This window comes from Loxodonta africana, chromosome 7 (genome assembly GCF_030014295.1).
Source record: "Loxodonta africana isolate mLoxAfr1 chromosome 7, mLoxAfr1.hap2, whole genome shotgun sequence".
Taxonomy (NCBI): domain Eukaryota; kingdom Metazoa; phylum Chordata; class Mammalia; order Proboscidea; family Elephantidae; genus Loxodonta; species Loxodonta africana.
In genome coordinates, this window is record NC_087348.1 from 92,644,498 (window position 1) to 92,657,591 (window position 13,094).

Here is a 13,094-nt window from a genome sequence, read left to right on the forward strand (position 1 = left end):
CCAAGCGCCTAGAGCAGCATGCCTAAATAAAACCAACCCGTTACCGTCAAGTCAATTCTGACTCATAGCAACCCTGTAAGACAGAGGAGAACTGCCCCATACGGTTTCTAAGGAGCGCCTGGTAGATTCGAACTGCCAACCTTTTGGTTAGCAGTCGTAGCTCTTAACCACTATGCCACCAGGGTTTCGGGCAGCACACCTAGCAGGTGTTTAATAAATATTTGTTCATGAATGGCAGGAAGCAAGTACTCAATAAGTATTAGTTGAATGAATGAAGGAAACTGCTGCCTTACTTGGCTGAGAAAACGAGGCCCAGGAAGGGAAGGGTGCATGCTTAGGGTCACAGAGCAGAGCAGGGAACACAGAGCCGGACAGAGACAAGTCCCCAACTCCCGCAAAGTCCTCACTCTGCCTTCTAGCATACACTGCAGGTTCTAACAGCTCCTCCTTCTCTCTCCAGCTGGGTCTGGGGGCTGGGGACCCCTCACTTACCCATGATCACTTAGCCAGGAGTTTCTCAGAGTAATTATTGGCAGGGAGAGAAGACAAGTGGAAGATAGAGACAGAGACCCAGAGATGAGAGGTGACACTGAAGGAGAGACAGGAAAGAGGAAGAGGGTAGGCCCTGGCGTATGAAAATAAAAGATGGAAACAACAGCAAGGAGAGGGTTAGAGGAAGCAGCCACAAACAGGAGCAGGAGGCCAGTAGGCATCAAGGTAGGCAAGGCAGAATGAGGCCCACCAGCATGGCTGAGACAGGCTGCTCCTCCAAGAAGGGGAGCTGGGTGGTGGCCCTAGATCACCTCCCAGCCCCTGCACTGTCCACCCCTACCTCTTATTTCTGGGGCCCCAAGGGACCACTGATGGGCCTGAGCCTTGCTTGCAAAGAAGGGCCTGACATGTCCCTCCCCCACCTCCCCTAGGAGCCCTGGGCTCTTCTCATAAATATTTATCAGTGTTTGGAGTGCGAAGATGCCACAGTCAGCTGGGGTGTGATAATTGCTAAAGTGAGAAAAAATACAGATCACATGGTTTGAACCAGCTTGGGCTGGACCCACAGAGAGATGGTAGAAGTGGCACAGACCACAGGGACCCCAGCTATTTCCAGAAGCTACAGTCCTTCCCCACCCCCACCCCTAGGAGCCCCAGGTCTGAGGGAAAGGAGAGGGCAGACCTGCTAGGATGCCTATGGGCATGTCTGAGGCTGAGAGGGGTGAGGGGCACCCTAGCCACAGGAGGGTGCTGAGGGCCAAGTTGGGAAGAGCAGTAATCAAGAAGGGAGGAGGGAAGAAAGAACTAGCATTGTGTTATTCTCACAACAGCACTGTGAGGTGGGTATTATAACCCCCATGTTATTGATAATTAACTCGAGGCTCAGACAGAGGCAGTGATTTGCCCAGAACACACAGCAAGCAAGGGGCCAAGTCAGGAATCAGACCCCGTTTTGTCTACCTGCCTCCAGAAGCTGCGTTTGCCATTCAGCGCCACTGCTTCCCTAAAGGTGTTTTTAATCAACATTAGGAGTAACAGAAATGAGGGGAAATGAGGACAGGAGAGCAGGAAAAAGAGGAGATGAAAGGCAGAGTGAGAGAGATGAGAAGGAGCGTGAGGGTGACAGGGGCAGGAAGCATGGCCAGCTGTGGAGGTGGCCTGCCCCTCACTCAGTGAGCCCCTGGGACCACCTCCTTTAGGAAGCTGAGGATGCTGATGGCTCCCTCAAACAACAACAGCAGCCGCTGTGTTCCCTGAGAGCATGTTATGCCATAGTCACGTCTCTATTTTTCCCAGAGCACTGCTGATCCTTGCAACAATCCCATTTCAGAGGTGAGGAAACTGAGGCTCAGAGAAGCAAACTGGAGTCTGGCTGTCTTCAGAACTCATGTCCTTTCCACTTTGTCACATGGCTGAGCCCCTCTCTGAAAAAACTCCTCTGGCTTCCCCAACCCCAGAACTGTCAGAAAAAAGGCCCCGTGGGGGTGTTTCCAGTTTACGAGGACCTCACATGAGCAGCACCACATAGATGGCCCCTGTGGTTTCTGCCTGTCCACTTCAAAGAGCAAGAACAAACACACAAGACTGTGGTCAAACCCAAACTTCCCAATTGTAGGGAGGGCTAGGTTTGACTTCTTCTCCTAATCACCTCTGTGCCCCACAAGCCTGATCCTCAGCACCAAGGCTGGGTCCCCACACACACAAAAAAAAATACCAGTGCTGTTCTAGCTGCTTAAGGCTCACTGGTGACAAGGAAACCCACCCAGGTTAGCTCAAGAAAAGGGGTGGGGGTACTGTAAGGAGGTAAAAATCTCACGGAAAGGATGCGCAGGCAGGATGCACGGGGGCTGGAGCCAGGAACAGGGAAGCCATCAGATTCTTAGGCGGTTGCTCTCTCTCTCCACCTCTCCCTCTGGGGCTGCATGCTTTCCCTGCTGCGCTGCTCTCTGTGCGGCTGCTCCATTCTCTCTCTGTAGACTAGCTCTCTCTGCTTACTCAGGGCTTTTCTGCTGTTCCATCCTTTTGGCTTGCATGTGGCTCTCACTCCAACCCTGTTTCTACTCTGCCTCTCACTCAGCTTCCTACTGCTAACTGGCTGAATTGCCCAATTCCAAATTCTCAGGAGAGGAGTTTGATTGGACAGCTTCGGTCAGGTGTCCCACACCTGGGTCAATCAGTGCATAGGGTATGTCATGTGGTCCATGAGGGTCTCTAAAAGCAGTGTTTTTCAAACCAGGGGTCCACAATCCATTAAATATTAAATTAACTTAAAGTATTGCAGCTAGCCCTTTTTTGTTTTTTCAGTGGAATAGAATAGAATGGAAAATATAAGTGTGCATTCCAGGTAGTAGGTATTAATATATTCACCAATATGCAGTTTTCCTCTAAGGCTGGGCATATGGGAGGATCAAATTTATCCAGTTCTGTGAAGTTTTGTATGTCCATGTGGCTTGTTCTGGACAATGCAATATGAGCAGAAATGCCACGTGTCACTTCCACACAGAAACATTGAAGGACTAGTGCATAATTCTCCATGTTCTCTGTATTAGTTTCTTTGGCTGCTATAGCAAAGTACCACAAACTTAGTAACTTTACAAATTTACTATTTGGGGTGGAGAAGGAGTCAGCAGGCAAAATCAGGCTCATCAGAGTTCATGGCTCATGGGGGGAAGCCTGGTCTTCCAGTAGCTGGGGAGCCAGATTGAGTATCCTGGCTCAGCCCAGGTTGGAGCTCAGGCCAGGGTCAGGACCAGGTAAAAAAATCGGGGTTTCAGCCTGGGGTTGGTTAGGGCAACTGGATATCCACATGGAAAAAAATGAAGTCGGACCCCTACCTCACACCATATAGAAAAGGTAACACAAAATGGATCAAAGATCTAAATGTTAGGGCCAAAAGTATAAAAACTCTAAGAAAAAAAAATAGATGTCAATCTGCATGACCTTGAATTAGGTAATGACTTCTTAGGCATGACACCAAAAGCACAAGCAACCAAAGAAAAAATAGATAAATTGGACTTCATCAAAATTAAAAATGTTCGTGCTTCAAAGGTCACTAACAAAGAAGTAAAAAGACAACTTACAGAATGGAGAAAATATTTTCAAATGGTGTATCTGATAAGAGTCTACTATCCAGAATAAACAAAGAACTATTACAACTCAAGAACAAAAAGACAAAAAAAAAAAGTCTCAATTAAAAAATGGGCAAAAGATTTGAATAAACATTTTTCCAAAGAACATATCCAAATGGCCAATAAGCACTTGAAAAGATGCATAACATCCTTAGTCACTAAGGAAATGCAAATCAAAACCACAACGAGATACCATTCACACCCACTAGGATGGCTATAATCAAAAACAAGGACAGTAATATGGAGAAATTAGAACTCTCATTATTGCTGGTAGAAATGCAAAACGGTGCAGCTGCTTTGAAAAACAGGCATTTCCTCAAAAATTTAAGCATACAGCTACCGTATAATCAAAAAACCCATTGCCATCGATTCCAACTCATAGTGGCCCTTTAGGACAGAGTAGAAGGGGCTGGTGGTTTCGAACTGCTGACCTTTTGGTTAGCAGCTGAATGCTTAACAACTGCACCACCAGGGTTCCGTATGACCCAGTAATTCCACTCCCAGGTGTCTAGCCAATCTGAAAACACACATCCACACAAAAACTTCTGCACTAAAGCTCATAGCAGCATTATTCATAACAGCCCCCTCGTCCTTAAAAAAGTAAAAATAACCCAAATGTCTATCAACTGATGAATGTATTTTTAAAAAATCATATATCCATACAATGGAATATTATTCACCCATAAAAAGGAATAAAGTACTGATCCATCCTATAACATGAGTGAAGCTTGAAAACATTATGCTAAGTGAAAGAAGCCAGACATAAAAAGGTCTCACATTGTAAGATTCTGTTTATACAATATGTCCAGAATAGGCAAATTCCTAGAAACAGACTCATTGCCAGAAGCTGGGGGAAGAGGGAGCTGGAGAGTGATTGCTAGTGGGTATACAGTTTCTTTTGTGGGTGATAAAAATGTTCTGCAATTAGATAGTGGTGATGTGGCACAATTTTGTGAATATACTAAAAGCCACTGAATTGTACACTCTAAAAGTTAATTTTATCGTATAAAATTATCTCAATTTTAAAAAGTAAAATAAAGAAAAGAAAGAATGAATGAAAGGAAAGGTGCCTAAATATGAACAGGTTGAAGATGACTGCTGCCCCCCATTTCTTTATACCTCTTATTTTTCTGTGCTGTGCAATGAGCATGAATTATATTATAAAGATGCTGGCACTTCCCAAACAAGATATGTCTCAAGTCTTTGGTGAAAGAGAGTCTGGAAAAACAAAATACACTAAAGTAGAGAAGAATCTCTGGCTCTGTGATTGTACAAGCCAGAGTCCACTCTTCTGTGATTCCTCATATTCCTCTCCAGGTCTATTATGCCAGCTATTGTAATTACTGTGCTGTATCTTATGCTCAGCTCACTCCAGGAAGCTTTCCCTGACTGCCCCCCACGTCCAGGTTTGGTGCTGCCCCAACTCCCATACCCAGTGTGTCCCCTATCGTAGATCTTCCCACACTTCTGTAATGGTCTGTTTATTATCCCTCTGCTTCACTAATAAATAAGGGTAGAGATCTCACTTGCATAGCGTGGCACCAGTAACACAGTGGGTGCTCAGTAAATAAATACAGGTCGTGTTGTTAATGAATGGGCTAGGAGAATGTTATTGAACTGTGTCCCCCCAAAATATGTGTTGCAAATCCTAACCTCTATGTCTGCAGTTATAATCCCATTTGGGAATGGGTTGTCTTTGTTATGTTAATGAGACAAGATTAGTGTAAAGCATGTCTTAAGCAGCTGCAGAAGACCTCTTTAAAGGGTTGAAAAGCAAAGATGTCACCTTGAGAGCTAAGATGCAGCTGACCCAAGCCAGGGTGTTTTCAATCTCCTCATATGCATGTGAAAGCCGGACAATAAGGAAGACCGAAGAAGAATTGATGCCTCTGAATTGTGGTGTTGGCGAAGAATATTGAATATACCATGGACTGCCAAAAGAATGAACAAATCTGTTTCGGAAGAAGTACAACCAGAATGCTCCTTAGAAGCAAGGGTGGCAAGACTAAGTCTCATATACTTTGGGCAAGTTATCAGGAGGGATCAGTCCCTGGAGAAGGACATCTTGCTTGGTAAAGTAGAAGGTCAGTGAAAAAGAGGAAGACTCTCAATAAGATGGATTGACACAGTGGCTGCAACAATGGGCTCAAGCATAGCAACAATTGTGAGGATGGCGCAGAACCGGGCAGCGTTTCATTCTGTTGTGCAACAGGGTCGCTATGAGTCAGAACTGACTCAACGGCACCTAACAACACCAACAACATGTCTTAAGTCACTCTCTTTGGAAATATAAAAGAGATTAGACAAGCAAGCCAGAGAAGCAGAGATGGGGTAAGATAGATGCCAAGACACAAAGATCTCCAAGGAATCAGGAAGCAGAAGTTAAAGAGACGAGGACCTTCCTCCAGAGCTGACAGAGAGTGAAAGCCTTCCCCTTGAGCTGGCGCTCTGAATTCGGACTTTTAGTCCCTCTACTGTGAAAAAAAAATAAATTTCTGTTTGTGAAAGCCATCCATTTGTGGTAACCAAGAGTGAGGAAAGATGGTGGTGATCTTTTTTTCTGGGTAACTGGGCTCCAGGGATTTATTCTTCTATCTAAACTTCCCTTCCCTGTCAAGATCGATGGGCACAGGGATTAGAAAATGTTTCATAGGAGCAGTGCTCCAGACCCATCAGGCAAAGCCAGAAGAACAACTGATGCACCCAATCCTGGCCTCTGCTCAGCTTTGACCAATAAAGCTACTCCATTTATTCATTCACTTACCCACCAAATGTTCACACAGCCCCTAACAGTGTCAGGCCCTGGGGGCACTAAGATAAACAATCTATGGTGTCCATTGACCAAAAGACCACGATAAAGCCGAGTTAGAGAAACCCACCAAGAACGACGGCCACTGTGAATTACACTCTACCTGTGGGCCAGGTACTGCACTGAGCACTGCCTGCATGTTGAGTCATTATATTATTCCACTGAAATAGTCTCATTTTTCAGAGTAGAAACCTGACAGCCAGAGACCCTAGATAATTTACCCAAAGTCACACAGCCAGTATAAAAAAGCTCATACAGGAAAAAAGCCCCATGAATGGGCTACCTGTGAGAAATCACTTAGACAAAACACGTCTTACTCAACTTCTGAAAGTGAATATGGGAAAGACTACCCATGAATGCAGAGCCACCATCCGTGAGTTGAGAGAATAAAAAAAGGGTTGAGAGAGCACGTAACGTAACAATTCATTCCTTTGTGTGCACTGGAAAATTCATGGTAGAGAAAAATGTTATGAATGCAGTGAATGTGGGAAGACCTTAAGATAGTTACTCAATCTTCGGTCAACATCAGAAAACTCATCCAGGAGAGAAACCAGGTGCCAGTTACTGCTCTAAGTATGTCACAAATATTAGCTCATTTATTCTCCGACAACCCTATACGAAGGTACTACTATCATCCCCATATCACAGATGAGGGAAACTGAGGCCCAGAGAGGTTAAGTAATTTGCCCAAAGTCACACAGCTAGTAAGGGACAGAGCTAGATATCAGAACCCAGGCAGTCTGGCTCCAGAAACCACACATTTAACCACTCATAACATTGCCAGCAAGAGCTGAGATTGTGTAGCTCTAACTGGAGAGTCAGGAAAGGCTACAAGAGGGGAGGTAGCTAAAGAGGGGGGCCTTGAGGAACACACAGAGGTGTCAAAAAGGTGACAGTACTGCAGGCCATCACCTGGGGAGGTTAACTGAGTTTACTGGCACTTGGCGATGGCAGGTATGACTGGAGTGTGTCCCAAGTGCCTGGGAGGAGCACCAGGAGAGGAGGCTAGACTAGGGAATGGTCCACTGACTCCCCGAACAGTCTCTGAGTGCCTCTATATGCCGGGCCCCAGGCTAGATGCCAGAGCCCTGGTGGCTCAGTGGTTTTAGAACTCGGCTGCTAACCAAAAGGTCAGCAGTTTGAATCTACCAGCCACTCCTTGGAAATCATACGGGGGCAGTTCTACTCTGTCCTATAGGGTCACTATGAGTCAGAAGTGACTCAATGGCAATGGGTTTGTTTTGGGGGGGGCAGCTAGGTGCCTACAGGAGGCTGTGAAGGGCCTTGAATGCCAGGCTAAGGAACTTGGACTGTACCCACAAGACAATGGAAACCCATGGGCATTTGAGGGGAGGAAAACTGACTAGCCAGGACGCTATTTTAGTCACAGAGATGCCCCCAACCCCGTAACTTCCCCCAGCCCTGCCCTGATGCAATGGATTACCCAATAAGCAAGGTACACACGGCTTAATTGTGTTTACTTATTAATCTGTAGTGCACGATTTCACACAGGTTTTATCACAGAGTTGTGCTTACCAGTTAAGCCGTCCCTGTCCTGATGATAGTCATGGATTGACTGGGTGAGGTGGGGGACCCTGGAGGGGGTATTTACTCTCGGGTACAGCCAGGCGCCCTACATTCTGACCCACTTTCCCGGGTGTGAGAACAGCCATCAGGGAGCAGGGAGGTGTGAGGAGCAGGTGGCTATGGCAGCAAAGAGGTTTCTGGGTCCCTATCACATTCTCCCTGGTAGCAGAGTTATTTGTGTACAGGCTTGCCTGCTCTGCCAGAATTTAACAGCCCTCCCTGTGTCAGAACAATGCCTGCCTGTTTACCCGCCATTAGTGCACCTGGCTCTCAGGGCGGCCCAGGGGGAGGAAAGGAGACAGGAAGACAGGAAATGTCAACCCCATTTCACGGATTGGGGAGTGTAGTGTTATTTCCTTCACTTCCCAGACACAGAAGTCAGAGCCCAAGGGAGAGATGAGTCTCGCCCCAGAGCCAGGAAACTCAGGCTCAGAGAGACTAGCTGGTGTGCCAATGTCACACAGCCCTGCTGCCCTTTCCTGTCACATCCCTGCTCAAAATTCCGCCATGGCTCCCTTGGGCATGTACACTGCTCCCTGGGCACAGGGTGTCAGGCAGGCCTGAGGGGTTAGGGGTGGCAGCTCAGGGGGGTTTGGTGTTGTTGGGCTCCTCGACCCTGGGCTTCTCATAGGCTTCTAATCAAACAGCAATTCCTCAAGCCTCCTGCCCATGTTTACATCTTCATTTTTCTGGCCATGATCCATGTTTGTGAAGATTTTCAAGAGGTGAAAAGTGAGGAAGAATAGCCAACATGAGCCCATGAACACAGGGGAAGTTTCCTTTCCTTTTTTTTTTTTTTTTAGGGGAAGTTTTCTTAAAGGAGCTTGGCCCATTTTCTGGTAACCCATGAAGTGGAGATCTGAAAATCAAAGGCTAATAAAAATATCAGCGAGCAGGCTGGCAGCTGAATCCCAGAGGGCCCACAGACCGCACCTGAACGCTCTTGAGAGCCTTCCCAGAGGGAGGAGAGGCAGGAAGGGAGGGTTGCTGGCAGAGGAATGAGCACAGACCCTGGAGCAAGCAGCCACTGCGGGAGTCCTGTGTGATCTTGGCGAGTTTCCTATCCTCTCTAAGGCTGTTTCCCATCCTCTCTAAGGCTGTTTCCCTCCTCTAGAAAATGGGGGTGATATCTACCCCACAGGCTGGGGGTGCCTAGTAGAGAATCAATAAAGGGAAGCCGATGCTGTTGAGGAGCCCAAGGGGCGAAGTGGTGAAGTGCTCAGCTCCTAACCAAAAATGTTGGCAGTTGGAATCCACCAGTCACTCCTTGGAAGCTCTATGGGGCAGTCCTACTCTGTCCTTTAGGGTGGCTATGAGTCAGAATCGACTTGATGGCAAGAGATTGTTTGTTGTTTGGTTGATGCTGTTGATATTATAATTGTTAGTGTTATTGTCATTACCACGATCAATGCTCTGCACTTTCTCCCACCTTGGGCCCAGGGGAGAGTTCTCGCCCAAATGTCCTCTGGACCAGAAGGCTTTGAAGGTGGGAGATGTTATGCCCTCCACCCCCTACGGAGACAAAAAAGTTTTCATAAGTGTCTGTCTCCCTCCCTGTCTCAAGTGGAAAACAACAGTGTGTGATATTCTCCTTCCATTTTAGACCTTCACATTCTGGAAACCTCCAAAAATATGTCTTGCCATTCTCTCTTTCTGGATTACCCTCCCCATCAGTTCTCCCAGTTGCAATCCTTCCCACATTTCCTGATGTCACCTCATCCAAGGAGCCTTCCTTGACTGCTCAGCTTTAAGTCCCCTTGCTCTGATTCCTCTGAATTTCCATGGGGCTTTGCTTGTTCCACCTCTCTCCCTTCCTTCTTTCCTTCGTTCCTTCCTTCTCTTCTGCCTCCCTCCTTTCCTCCCTCTCTCCTTTCCTTCCTTCTCCCTCCCTCCCTTATTTCCGCCTGCTCATTTTTCCTTCCTTTTATTTATTTTTCAAACCCCTGGACCTGGCACTGTTCCTCCCTCAAGGAGATACAGGCCCCATGCCCTGTCCCCAGAGTACCTATACTCTGGAGTGGGGAGGCAGACACTCCACAGATACACAAACCCTCCCTCAAAAGCATAGTGGGAGAAGGAAATGAGATGGCAGATACTATGTGCTGAACTTGGCTCCAGGCACACAGTAGGCACCTTTCCCTCCTCCATTCTACCCCTCTGCCCCCTTAGCATCCACAAGGGGCCTACACATGGCTGCTCCTCAGTGCGTGGCCTGGGAACTGAAATGAATAACCACCTCCAGAGAACAGGAGCTGTCTCTATTTCAGCATTTATTTGCCTTGGTACGTGTCGTTGTTAGCTGCTGTCAAGTCACTCCTGCTTCATGGCAGCACCATGCACAACAGAACAGAGCAAATACTGCCTGGTCCTGTGCCGTTCCCATGATTGGTTGCAAATTGGACCTTTGTGATCCATAGGGTTTTCACTGGCTGATTTTCTGAAGTAGATCTCCAGGCCATCTTAGTCTGGATGTTCCACTAAAATCTATTCAGCATCGTAACAACACTTGAGCTTCCATTGACAGTTCAATGCTGGCTGCATTCGAGGTGTATTGGCTGGAAATTGTACCTAAGTCTCCCACTTGAAGGTGAGATCTCTACCGCTGAACCACCACTGCCCCTATCCTTGGTACATAATAGGTGCTTAATAAACACTCCAAATGAATGAATGAATGAACTAGAGCCAAGCCCTGAGCTTGAAGCTGGGAATAAGTAGGGCCTGGGCCCAGTAGCAAGGCAGAGGCAGACAGCCTCACAGCCAAGCTGAGACATGGCTAACACACAGCCTCAGTAAAAGCCCATTAGAGGCCTCCACTATCTTCCCAGTGGAAAGATTTAAAGGTTTTTATGCTTTTTTTGTTTTTTTGTCCATTTGAACATACAAACTTTTAGGGGTATAGAATAACATTAGATTAAAATAAGATATTAATTCAGAAACATTATTTTTCCCCCATTCTCCCAATACATGAAATGTCAGAACAGATCCAATATGGCTGAACATCTACTGGCTCTGTGTCAACCACTCTGGATCAAAGTCAGGGACTGACATAGACCTCTGTGATGAGGGACTCTATACGGACTAAAAGCTAAGACTTAAAGCAGCCACCTCTTTCCTGAGGAATAATTTTTGTGGGGGGGGGAGGGGAAACCTACACTTTATATTGAACCAGATGTGATGCCTCCGGTGTGCTGAACTTGGTTCATACAGGCTCCTATGAGCCCACTGTCATATTTCCAGAAAGTTTGTGAGCTGGTCGTCAAACACAGCCATTACCAGTGGTTCTCAACCAAGGCTGAATCTGCCCCATGAGGGACATTTGGCAATGTCTGGAGCTATTTTAGGTTGTCACAACTGGAAGGGGGGTTGCTACTAGCAACTAGTGGGTAGAGGACAGGGATGTTGCCTGCACAACACACAGGACAGCCCCCACAAAGAATCATCCTGCCCTAAACATTAATAGTGCTGATGCTGAGAAAGCCTGATATAGCTTACAATTAAATAAATTATATTAAGTACAAAGGGAATTACCTACTCAAACTCATCACTTACTAATTATTTTACTACATTTCATGGTTATTCTCTTGAGGTTATTTATGTCTCCAGTATCTGCATGCTGGGAACACTAATTAATGGTGTCCTACTGTGCATCTCTTCCCAACTCCATGTTCAATGACATCATGTTGGTAGTGGAGAATTCATAGCATGGCAATTGGTAAATGCTACACCTCTCCCCCAACTTTTCCCCTGGAGGGTCAGTTGTTAAACATTTACTATGCACCATTGGGTATAACCCTAAATTGAGAACGGAAATTCGCAAGACCGGTGGAATCTTTCTGGTTTCCAGCCCAGGCAGAAGGCTCAGCACCAGCCTGCGGTATGCTGTATGGAATTAGGATCTGAATATGGCTACATGCACAAACCCTATACACCATACACACACATACCCACAGACACCAAAACATACCTGTAGACATCACACATACCACACATACACAAAGAGATACCATACAAGCTATACAAACAACAAACACCCACTGATATCCACACACTTACACCACAAACACTCCACACACCATAAATACCCATGGATATCACACACACACACAGATACACACCATGTGCACCAATAGACATCACACACACACAAACACCACATACCTTACATATATACCTACAGACAAAACACACACCACACATACATATGTAGATACCATACAAACAACAGACACCACCCAATATGCCCAAACACCACAGACACTCCACATACCATGCACACCACACCACAAACACACATCATACATATATGCCACACACCATATATGTCTCACACACATTTACACCACACATAGACCACATGCACAAGTACCATACACACCCCACATACATCTCCCATACAAGTGCCCACACACACCATTGGCATGTCCACACGTAAGGTGTAGCATACTCCTGTAACAGTCCTCTAGCCAGCAGAGGGCTAACTTGCCATCTGACTAGCCACATTCTTTGATATCTGGGCACCTTTACCTTACTCCCTCCTCACCCTCTGTAGTCTAAATGTCCCCCATCCACCCCCACATCCAGTCTGCTATGCGGAAGGTCTCACTACCCCTACGGAGCACCAAATCCAGTGGCCACATTTCAGTGCCCATTCTTCTTGGCTACTGGAGGCCCTGGCAGAGTGGGCCTACCCCTGCCCTGGGCCTAGCCCTCCGTAGCCTCCAGAGCAGAGCGCAGCTGGCTGTGTCATCAAGGTCTGGCGGCAGCACCTCCCCAGAGTCCGTGACAAGCAGATTCCAGGATGACTCCACCCACCTGACCACCTCAGCTACCACCAGACGCTGCTAAGTCCAGACCCCCTTCTCCAGCCAGACCTGACCTTCATGCCAACCGGCCTTGGGACATCTTTACTCACGTGTCCCTTAACTCCTTAGCAGAGTCAGGACAGGTCCCTCACACCTGCCCTTCCCGTACACTCTCTGCCCAGAGGACGGCAGCACACAAGAATTGCTCAACGTACATCGAATGGATGAATGAATAAATTCCCTAAAAATAATTGTAAATCCCCTAAAAAGAGAAGA

General features: G+C 46.8%; 1 protein-coding gene across 6 annotated transcripts in view; it reads right to left on the reverse strand.

Moving 5' to 3' along the window:
- Positions 1–13,094, reverse strand: part of ARRB1 (arrestin beta 1) — an 83,304-nt gene that overhangs the window by 24,791 nt on the left and 45,419 nt on the right. The gene's annotated exons all lie outside the window — the stretch shown is intronic.